Source organism: Brassica oleracea, chromosome C4 (assembly GCF_000695525.1).
Source record: "Brassica oleracea var. oleracea cultivar TO1000 chromosome C4, BOL, whole genome shotgun sequence".
In the NCBI taxonomy this organism is placed as follows: domain Eukaryota; kingdom Viridiplantae; phylum Streptophyta; class Magnoliopsida; order Brassicales; family Brassicaceae; genus Brassica; species Brassica oleracea.
Window position 1 is genome coordinate 13,838,953 of NC_027751.1, and position 10,201 is coordinate 13,849,153.

Here is a 10,201-nt window from a genome sequence, read left to right on the forward strand (position 1 = left end):
CGCAAGTCCAGACGTCTCTGAACCCCTGCCCGCACAATCAAAGTAGCGTCGCTAGCCCAGACATCTCTGAGCCCCCGCCCGCGTAGATAGTCCCTACTAATAACTATGTATACATACATATATATATCGCATCTCTTAACATCACACAATCCAATCAAAGGTTGAATCCTCTAGACCCCTATTTCCAGTTCACAATGAATGAACTAACTAACAATCAAGACTCAATTCAAACAGACGGATAATGATTCGAAATCTAAACTACCATAGAGAGAATTCTACACTGGTACGAGATTTACGGAATAGACCCTCACCTTAGCTATGATCAGAACCGGAAACATGTTATAGAATAAAACATTAGTCTCGGCTTCTCACCATCAACACGTGAGGAGCACAACAAAGATGCACATGCATACCAGACATAAAATCATGACATAAGTTCCCGATTCACAACAAGATGGCAAGCGTTTAATAAAATGGAAACGAGGAAACTTGGTGCGCAAGAAAGAGGTAAATCTTACCCTAGATCTCACTCTCTCCTTGATTAACCACACGACACAATCTACAACAACACGGAAACGTCTATGGGGACAAGGGTTACACCACCGGTGGGTCACAACTGATGGTCAAGTAGATCGGTGACGGTGGCGAGGTGATTAGATGCGGCAGCTCCGTCGCTCGTCTCTCCTCCACGTCTCAGCTCAGCTTCGCTATACAACACCAACAAGAGCAACAATGGTTCCATGGACATCAGCTACGATGGATGCGGTGGTGATCGGTGAAGAACATGCCTCCGGTGGTGGCTAGCGATCTGATTGGTGACATTGATGGTGTTCTTCCTTTGATTGCCATCAAAGCCTAAAGATGAATAGAGGGGAGTGATCGTGAAGGAATAGAGAAGATGGAGATGGTGATGGTGGTGAAGCTCATTCTCCTCCACGATCTGAAAGAAATGGAGGCTGAGCTTTGAGGAAAACAAATATATATATAGGTACGCGTACACTGATAGGGCTAGGGAAAATTGGTGGCTGGGTTGGTTTAATAATGATAATAATTTTACCCAGTTTGGTTAAGAAAAACCGGGAATATATATACGTTCGACAGACAAAATAAATAGGTGATATGATTAATAATAATAATCAAAACTGAATGAAATTAAACCAATTGGTTCAGGAACGGTTTGCAAACAAGAAATAATATAAATAAAACCAAACTATTATTTAACAAAAACCGGGTTACCGGGGTACGGTCGTTACAGAATGAATCCAGGTGAAAGCAAAATTGTCCTTTCTTTATTGTTATCACGTCATTTTCGTATATATAGAACATTAGTACTGACCAAGACTCATCACGAGAACAAAACTAGATAAACGAATCAAAGAATAAGGAAGCAAGTGAGATCCAATGGCGGAGAGAGAAGAGGATGTGAAGTTTGTAGGCTTTTGGGCAAGCCCTTTCAGTCGCAGAGTCGAAATGGCTCTCAAACTTAAAGGCGTGCCTTATGAGTACTTGGAGCAAGACTTGATGGACAAAAGCTTCTTGGGCTAAACCCGGTTTACAAGAAGGTTCCGGTTCTTGTCCATAAAGGTAAAATATTGCTTGAGTCACAGCTGATCCTCGAATACATCGACCAAACATGGACAAACAATCCAATTCTTCCTCAAGATCCTTACGAGAAAGCTATGGCTTTATTCTGGGCCAAGGTTGTTGATGAACAGGTAACTGTCATACCAATTCCTTAATTATTGCATAGGTCATATAGTAGTAGTTACCACCTAGAACCATGCATACCAAATACTTGAATTTCAATACATTTTAAATAAATTTATCAGGATTTTGATTTTGGTTGGTAAGCCACGGAATTTCCAACTTTTACAATTACAATGAGTGAAGAATTGCAATTACATTCACTGATTTCCCAAATAAATTATTAATAAGCAAATTTTTTTTTAACACATATTAATAAGCAAATACCAAAGAAATGTCAGTCCTCCATGTTTTTTCTGTTATTCGTAGAAATTTCAAGAAAAATTATTCTTGCATGCTTATCCTATTTTGACATACCATTCAATATATATATATTTCAATGATACCACAGAATATCAATGCAAAATAAAACATTAGTTCCAATTTTTTTTTTTGATGAAACGGTTTTAGGTCACAATAAGATTCAGCACTCTGGTGAAAGCAGAGAAGGGAGTAGAGGTTGCAGTTGAGGAGGCTCGAGAACTCCTTACGTTTCTTGAGAAGGAAGTCACCGGAAAACATTTATTCGGTGGTGTTGGGCATTTGTAGTACGCTTACTCCAATTTGAGGGGGAGTGCTGTGATAATGATGTATATTGTTTAGATAATCATGTAAATATTAGAGATAAATATTCTAATATAGTCGGTTAAGGAGATAAGGCCTATGTAATGATGTATATATTGAGCATTAAGCTCACGATGAATCACACACAAACATTTAGTAATTACTTTCTTAACATGGTATCAGAGCTTAGATCCAATTAACCGATCTATTCTCTTGTTTTGCTTCTTACGCTTGTTTTCTTTCTTGATCATCAACAGAGGTCATGGGAGATGAAAAAGCAATTACGACCGGCGTGACCGGTGAGAAAGATGCAAGCTCCCCGTATTCGATTTTCTCTTCAGATAATCCGGGAGCTTTGATCACCTCTGTTCAGCTAAAAGGCGAAAACTATAATGAGTGGGCGACGGAGATGATGAACGCACTTCAAGCCAAAAGGAAAACTGGTTTCATCGATGGTACATTGAAGAAACCATCCGAGGGACACGCAGATTTGGAGTCTTGGCTTAGCGTCAACTCGATGATAGTAGGTTGGTTGAGGACATCAATTGAGCCAAAAGTAAGATCGACTGTCACTTTTATCACAGATGCACACAAGATTTGGGAGAATTTCAAAGAGCGGTTCTCAGTAGGGAACATGGTGCGAGTACATCAGTTGATGGCGAAACTTGCCTCGTGCAGGCAGGATGGACAAGCGGTGATTGACTATTATGGTCAGCTTGCAAAGATGTGGGAAGAGTTGCAGACATATCGACCACCATCGGCTTGTACTTGTGATGCAGCGGCTCTCTATGAGAAAGAAAGAGAAGATGAGCGAGTCCATCAGTTCGTTATGGGGCTGGATGAATCGCGTTTTGGTCATGTTGTTACAGCTATAATAGAAGCTGATGTTCTACCAGATCTTGGAAAGGTGTACAACAAGATAGTCCATGAAGAAGATCGTTTGAACTCAGCTAAGATACGAGAACAGCAGCAGGAGGCTGTTGGTTTTGTGTCTCGACATTAGAACAACAGTGGTGACTTAGGTGGAGGACATGATGAGTATACTTCACAAACGTCACAAAACAGAGGAAAGGATCGAAACTGCTCAAACTGTGGAAGAACCGGTCACGAGAAGAGTGCATGTTGGAAGTTGATCGGCTATCCTGAGTGGTTTACAAAGAGAGGAGGACGTGGAACCTGTGGTGCGAGTAGAGGAGGAGGTCGCAGTGGAGCCAGTAGAGGAAGAGGTCAGTCAAATGTGGCATATGCTACAAGCGCCAACCCTGGAGCGAATGTACCAGAGCTTACCGCGGAACAATAGAGAGTAATCACTCAAATCCTACAAGAGAAATCCAGTGGTGCTTCAGATAAAATGTTTGGTAAGGATATGGGAGATGTGATCCTCGATACAGGGGCATCGCATCATATGACTGGTGACATAAATCTTCTTATTGATTTGGAAGATATATCTTCATGTAAAATTGGGTTTGCAGATGGAAGTACTACCGTAGAAAAGAAGAAAGGTGTGTTGCCTCTATCTGATCGAATTTCTTTATACGATGTGTTATACGTACCGGATTTGAATTGCTCTTTGATCTCAGTATCGAAACTCCTCAAGCATTCAAACTGTTTTGCGTTTTTCACCGATACCTTATGTGTTTTGCAGGACCGGTGTTCGAGGATGCTGATTGGAGCAGGTGAGGAACGTGATGGGGTGTACTATTTTACGGATGTTAAAACTGCTTGATGCAACAAGGTTGTGAAGGCTGAGGATTCAGTCTTGTGGCAACAGCGATTGGGACATCCATGGCTTTCAGTTTTATCTTCGTTATCTGTGTTTTCTGGTATTAAAGTTTCTGCAAGTTTAGATTCATGCGAGGTCTGTTTTAAGGCTAAGCAAACAAGAGATTTGTTTCCTGAAAGTTCTAATAAAACTAAAGCATGTTTTGAGTTGATTCATATTGATGTCTGGGGGCCATACCGTGTATCCTCAAACGGAGCCTCCTATTTTTTACTATTGTAGACGACTACTCACGTACTGTCTGGACCTATTTGCTCTTCGGAAAATCAGAGGTAAAGGAAGTGGTTTAGAACTTCTATGCTTACACAGAAATGCAGTTTGGGAAACGTATCCAGAAGATTCAAAGTGACAATGGCACAGAGTTTATACGTTTGTCCTCATTCTTCAAAACAAAAGGGATTATTCATCAAATTTCTTGTGTGGGGACGCCGCAACAGAACGGTAGAGTTGAAAGAAAGCATCGTCACCTGTTGAATGTAGCGAGATCTTTGATGTTTCAGGTGAAGATGCCAATCAAGTTCTGGGGGAAGGCCGTTCTTACAGCAGATCATGTCATCAATCTTACTCCAACCAAAGTACTTAGTGGAAAGTGTCCACATGAGATGTTGTTCGGGTCGACTCCATCATACTCAAAGTTACGGGTGTTTGGTTCATTGTGCTTTGCACATAAACAATTACGCGACAAGAACAAATTTGTTCCTCGTAGTAGAAAATGCGTGTTTGTTGGTTATCCTTTTGGGAAGAAAGGTTGGAAGTTGTATGACTTGGAAACTTGTGAGTTCTTTGTGTCTCGAGACGTTGTCTTTAGAGAAGAAGAGTTTCCATTCTCTGAAACTGTTGAAGAGAAGTCTTCTCCTGCTCCTTTGGAGATATTTGATGACGAGTTGGTAACAAACGAAGTTGAGGTTATCAACGGTAGAGGGAGTAGTGGTGATCAGCCAGATTCTTCAAAAGAAACATTGGCTTCTCAGGATCCTGCAATCATCAAAGTTGGGCCGGAAGTTCTGAGTGTTGTGGAAACAGACACTGAAAGAAGTAGGATTCCATAAGAAGCTACATCAAGTGCTGCACCAGAAACAGAGAGTACTTTGGGCTGAGGACAACAGGTTAAGAAGCCCTCTGTGAAATTAAATGATTACGTTACCTACAAGGCAGTTTGTGATAATAGTACCCCTCATGTTCTCACCGGTCAATCCTACAACATCTTTCTTCGACCCGGTCTCATGTAACATTCTCATTCCACTTACTGAATATATTTCAGATGAACATTTCTCTGGTGGGCACAAAGCTTTTCTTGCAGCCGTTTGTGCTGATAGCGAGCCTAAGAACTTTAAAGAGGCCATGCGCGATAAGAGGTGGACAAAAGCAGTTTACAAAGAAGTTGATGCACTTGAGGTTGCGAAAACTTGGAGTGTAGTTGATTTACCGCCAGGACGAGTAGCTTTGGGCACAATGTGGGTGTTTAAGATAAAGTATAACGCCAATGGAACAGTAGAACGTTTTAAGGCAAGTTTAGTGGTGCTTGCAAAACGTCAGAAAGCTGGCTGTGACTATGATGAAACCTTTGCTCCAGTTGCGAAGATGACTACAGTTCGGAGTCTCTTGAAGATAATAGCTACTCAGAACTGGGACGTGCACCAGATGGACGTGCACAACGCTTTTCTTCACGGTGATTTGGATGAAGAAGTGTATATCAAGCTTCCACAGGGTGTTAACAACTCAGATCCAAATAAAGTGTGTCGATTACATAAATCTCTTTACGGATTGAAACAGGCTCCTCGATGCTGGTTTGAGAAGCTTACAAAGGCACTCGTCAAAGCAGGGTTTGTTCAGTCTCTGTTCGACTACTCCTTGTTCTTATATTCTCGTGGAAATGTTGAGATTCAGGTGTTAATTTTTGTGGATGATCTTATTATCTGTGGAAACGATGGAGAGGCAATTAAGAAGTTTAAGGCTTATCTTGGTGAGTGTTTTCACATGAAAGATCTTGGAAGACTGAAGTATTTTCTTGGAATCGAGATTGCTCGTAATAAAGAAGGATTTGTGTTGAGCCAAAGAAAGTATGCTTTGGACATAGTCAAGGAGAGTGGTCTTGTTGATTCAAAGCCTGCCGCAACTCCGATGGAACAAAACCATCACTTAGCTACTGACGACAGTCCTTTTTCGACTGATCCAGCGCGTTACAGACGGCTTGTAGGACGGCTTATTTATCTTACTAATACAAGACCGTACATATCCTACTCAATGCACATATTGTCTCAATTCATGCAGAAACGGAGAGAAGGGCATATGGATGCAGCATTGCGGGTCGTACGGTTTCTGAAAGGGACAGTCGGGCATGGTATATTGCTTAAGTCAGAAACGGATTTACAGGTTTCTATTTACTGTGATGCCAATTGGGCGGCATGTCCGTTGACAAGAAGGTCCTTGACTGTGTATGCTGCCATGATAGGAGGTTCTCCAGTTTCTTGGAAGACAAAGAAACAAAAGGTGGTGTCGCATTCGTCGGCTGAAGCAGAGTATCATGCCATGTCCATAGCCACTCGTGAAGTACAATGGCTACGACAACTCTTACGAGATTTGGGCTTTGCGCCAAAGACACCAGCTTGACTGTTTTGCGATAGTAAGTCTGCAATATATATAGCTACAAATCCAGTATTTCATGAACGTACTAAACACGTTGAGATCGATTGTCATCGGGTTCGGGATGCTCTGAAGCCAGGAGTAATTATTGCATCATATATTGGAATGAAGGAGCAACTGGCGGACGTGTTGAGTCTGTTGACAAAGGCCTTAGGGAAATTCCAGTTTAATCATCTCATGTCCAAGTTGGGCATTTGTAGTACGCATACTCCAACTTGAGGGGGAGTGCTGTGATAATGATGTATATTGTTTAGATAATCATGTAAATATTAGAGATAAATACTCTAATATAGTCGGTTAAGGAGATAAGGCCTATGTAATGATGTATATATTGAGCATTAAGCTCACGATGAATCACACACAAACATTCAGTAATTACTTTCTTAACAGTGGCAAGACAATTGGATTTTTGGACATGGTCGCTGGAAGCATGATTCCGTTTTGTTTGGCTCGGGGCTGGGAAGGTATGGGAATTGATATGATTCCAGAGAAAAAAATTTCCAGAACTTAACAGATGGATCAAGAATTTACAAGAAATTGAGATCGTGAGGGAATGCATTCCTCATAAAGAGAAACAAATTGAGCATATGAAGAAAGTTGCAGTGCGTATCAAATCGGCATAAGAGATGACGATCATAGTTTTTGGTCTGGAGTCTGGAGATGTTAACTATATTTTCCGTAAAAGTATTTGAACAATCTATTAAATAAAGATGAATGATATATGCATCTGTAATAATAATATCTTGTATGAAATCTGGATATCTCTTTACTAGAGCTTTACTATTTTTTTATGAGGAAAATGTTTGATAATGCATTAGAAAACAAATATTTTTTTTATTATGAAATCTAGATATAATAGAAAGAATTACACCTAGAGTCAGTTTATGAGTTTTATTAACACAATGGAGCAGTTCTCACTACTAAGGTAGTTTTGTTTAATGAAACTCAACTTCTGGTTAAAAATTAACTAAATAACTTTATAACCAAGTGTTATACGATAACTAAATGTAACATCTATTTCATTTTTAGGTGGGATTTAACTATAGCCATTCATTTATTTGTTAATCTAATGGTCAAGATTCTTCAGAGACCAAGTGGATCCTCTTATCTTTATTGTTCATCGTTTGCCTCCCAAATTCTCCATTTTTTCTCCTCCCATATTCTCCGTTTTTCTAAATTGAAACCTGCTTCTTTATATATTTTTTCATGAAAATTGTGTTGAATCATTATATCTATTACTTAATCTATCTTTTTAAATATATCATGGTGTATCTCCGATGGTGATTTAATGGTGGTATATACGACAGCAACAATAATGGAGGAGATGTTGGCGACTTTGACGAAGACGATGGCGGAGACATAGTCGACGGCAAAGACAACGTAGAAGACTCATCCCCAACCATAAACCAGACTGTAAGAATCAAGAAATTCATCCACCATGGCGCTTTCACATGGGACATCGCCAAAGTTAAGGTTCCTCCACAATAGCACCTTCACATGGGACACCGCCAAAAAATTCATCCCCATCGCCATGTCTTCTACCTAACAATTTTTACACACAGTCCTCCTTTTCTGAGTTGGACAGAACTGAAAGGTCATAAGCTTCACGGTGTTGTCGTTTCTGTCCGAAGGTTCTTACGGTTTTAGAAAGATTTCAGTCGTTTGTAAGTTGCTTTGGCCATTTGTAAAATATTCTGTGAAACAATTTCGGAGAAAAGCTAAATAATTTCCAAGTTAGTGGCAACTTTAATTGTGAAAATGATGATATATGCTTCACCTTACGGCTAGTTTGTGCTTTTTGTGGATGAGTTTTGTTTTGATACTAATTATTATAATTTTTTAGTTTGTTCGTTTGTATATATTGAAAGTATTTTAGATGAGGATATTTGTTCTTTTCTTTTACATGATGTTAGATCTTGGCTTGAAAAGATAAACTTTGGGAGCTACATCTAGATTTTTCAAAATAAAAAGTTTTTTAGAGAGGTAATGGTAGTAGTCTTTGTGGTATCCTTTGTTCTTTATTATTTATTTTTTCTTTATTAGATTTGAGAATTGGTTATGTCTTTGGTTAGATTGAGCTTGAGAATCCAATTGAGAACATTGGAGCTATGATAGTGAGACAAGCTGCTTTCAAACTAATGACATGGTTGGTGATGAAACAATGACTTTGGTTGTTCTTGTGCTAGGTCTCATGCTGAAAGTGTAACAATTTGCAATTGGTGTACACATTGTTCTTTTAAAACGATGTACATGTCGATGTTTTGTATCGGTGTGCACTTTGTTTTTTTAAACAGATGTACATGTCGAGCCAAGATCGTGTACACGTGGCCATTCAATCATCGTGTACATTATGTACATATAAATGTTAATAAATGTTATCAACTATTGCAACGCTAAAACATTATTCATCTTTGTTTGTACACCGGTTCTCAGTGTCAATCTTTAACTTTTATGTACACCAAACCTATCAGTGTCCATTCGTGATGTACATAAAAGTTAATCAACACTAATGTACATAAAAGTTAATCAGTACACCACTGTACACGTGGACAGTCAATCATCATGTACATTATTATGTACACGTAAATGCTAATAAATTTTATCAGCTATTGCAACGCCAAAACATTATTCATCTTTGTTTGTACACCGGTTCTCAGTGTTTGTCAATCTTTAACTTTTATGTACACCAGACCTATCAGTGTCCATTTTTCACTTTCTTCATTTTAGTTTAGTGTTCCATTTTTAGATTAGTATATTCATGAAAGTGGATGTCGTTTGACACTAAAACGTATCAAAGCTGTTCAGTTTGAAATGCTTTGGTTTATGGGATTGAACTTATCAGTGAAATATAGTTCAAGTATATATGTACACAAATAATATATAATGAGACAAATCGATTGATAGATAGCTTGCTTTACCACACCAACCACCTTAGCTTTAGAAGGTTGGAAATAACCTAAGATTCTTATAGTAGCATTTGATGTGTCACCTTCCCTCCCTTCACTGAAAACAACATAACACGGAGTGTTCTAACATTCAAGAAAATGAGAACCCCCTTCATTCACATAAACCACACTTCCTTTATACCTACAAAGACAAATGTCTCTTTCACATGTACCCGTATACACTGTCATTATGTACACATCCATGCGGTCGCTCGATGTACTCGTGTACACGAACATGATGTACATAAAAACAAAAATGCAACTATGGAGTTTGTTTACTTTAAAACTATAGTGTTTCACAGTTTATTTACTTACGAATAAAAGCACCGTACAACATACCCAAAACATCACAAGTGTACAACACACTACATAACTAAGAAAAAACCCATCCACAACAAAGTTTCTTTCTTTATAACCAACAAATCTTGTATTTCTTGTACACAAATTCAAACAACATCTCTAACTCTGAATTCCCATGTAGCATAGATTTGTAAGCACATGTCTAACCTGCAAAGACACAATGCTT

General features: G+C 39.0%; 1 pseudogene; it reads left to right on the forward strand.

The window, feature by feature from the left end:
• The first annotated feature begins 1,401 nt into the window (after positions 1-1,401).
• Positions 1,402-7,353, forward strand: LOC106341197 (annotated as a pseudogene).
• Positions 7,354-10,201: the final 2,848 nt, after the last annotated feature.